This window comes from Lycium barbarum, chromosome 9 (genome assembly GCF_019175385.1).
Source record: "Lycium barbarum isolate Lr01 chromosome 9, ASM1917538v2, whole genome shotgun sequence".
In the NCBI taxonomy this organism is placed as follows: Eukaryota; Viridiplantae; Streptophyta; class Magnoliopsida; order Solanales; family Solanaceae; genus Lycium; species Lycium barbarum.
The window spans coordinates 113,498,268-113,500,011 of record NC_083345.1 but is presented as its reverse complement, the minus strand read 5'-3'; the positions used below and the strand labels follow the sequence as shown (position 1 = coordinate 113,500,011).

General features: G+C 36.2%; 1 pseudogene; it reads right to left on the bottom strand.

The window, feature by feature from the left end:
* Positions 1–219: 219 nt before the first annotated feature.
* LOC132611482 (protein PELPK1-like) lies at positions 220–1,435 on the bottom strand (annotated as a pseudogene).
* Positions 1,436–1,744: the final 309 nt, after the last annotated feature.

Sequence of the window (1,744 nt, the reverse complement as noted above, 5' to 3'; positions counted from 1 at the left end):
ATACACCTTAACTGTCGCTGAATTCTTTAATATTTGAAGATATAGCCCAAACCGTTGCTAAATTCTTTAATATATGTGATGGGGCTACGGAAAATCCCTTACATTTACCGCAAGTGGTGAAACATTTTAACTTAAAAGTCAAATGAGCCCCCAAAAAAAGAAGAGGGAAGGCATATTTACATGATAAAGTAACTCAATGGCAGTTATATTATCGTTTGTATCAATAGATGAAACTACACAAATTGTCAATAAAAAGAATTTGTATTCAACTGTAACAATTCCCAGGAAGCATCCGACATACAATTTAGATGTTAAAACAATTGCAACCCGGAGAGGGAAAAGGAAAAAAAACAAAAAATTAAAAGAATTACAAATTTGGATATTATGCCTCCAACTCTGAATACGAGAACCCTTTGATTATATATGTTGAGCTGGAAAAGGACTTCCTGGAAACATGTTAAACATGAAAGATGAAAAATTAAATTTAATAATACGGAGGAGGTGGTGGAGAAGGAGTTGAAGATGATTATTGATAGTAAGAAGGTGGTAGTGATGGTGAAGGAGGAGGAGGTAAATTGTAGTAGTAAGGTGGTGGAGGAGAAGATGATGGTTTCTTGTAGTAGTCATTTTTTGGCAAAGCAGACACCTTGTATTCTTGTTTAGGTGCTGAGGGTACTGTATTGTACTTATCTTTCGGAAGAGATGGCGCATTCTTGTAGTTGTTTTTTTGGAATTGATGGCTTCTTGTAGTAATCATTCTTTGGCAAAGATGGCACCTTGTATTTTTGTTTAGGTACTGATGGTACCTTATAGTCGTTACCTTTTGGAACAGATGGCACCTTCTTGTAGTTTTCTTTTGGAATTGATGGCTTCTTGTAGTAATCATTCTCTGGCAAAGATGGTGTCTTGTATTCCTGTTTAGGAACTTGGGCATCTCGTAGTCGTTAGGTTTTGGAACTGACGACAGCTTCTTGTGGTTATCTTTTGGAATTGATGGCTTCTTGTAGTAGTCATTCTTTGGCAAAGATGGCGCTTTCTAGTTCTGTTTAGGTACTGAGGCCACCTTGTAGTCGTTAGGTTTTGAAACTGATGGCATCTTCTTGTAGTTATCTTTTGGAATTGACGGCTTCTTGGAGTAGTCATTCTTTGACAAAGATGACGCTTTGTACTCTTGTTTGGGTACTGAGGGCACCTTGTATTCATGTTCAGGCATTGAGGACACTTTCTTATAGTTATCTTCTGAAATTGATGGTTTCTTGTAATAATCATTCTTTGATGAAGATGACACCTTGTATTCCTGTTTAGGCATTGATGGTATCTTATAATCGTTCTTGGACAATTGTGGCACTTCGTATGCCATAGTGCGAGTTGCAATCAAGAAAAATGCCAAAGCACAAACAAATTGGTGCAGTTGCTTCTTGATTTGTCTTCCCATTGAGAAGATTCGGATTCTAAGGCTAGATGAATTTTAATTTCTTTTTCTTGTGTATTTGAGGAAGGAGTAACTAGGAGTTTATATAGCGGAAATTAAGAAGGTGAATTGATGATTTGGATGCTTAAACTAATCAAAATATTTTCGCCACTAACATCTTGAGATAATGGGAGGCCATGAACATATCATACACCTTTGCTTGGGTCACTTATTTTGTAAAATTAAATCCAAACTTTTGTTGACTTTCAAGAACACGGTTCTTGTTACATTTGTAAACTAATGCAAACGGGAAAAAAAGAGAAACTGCATTTT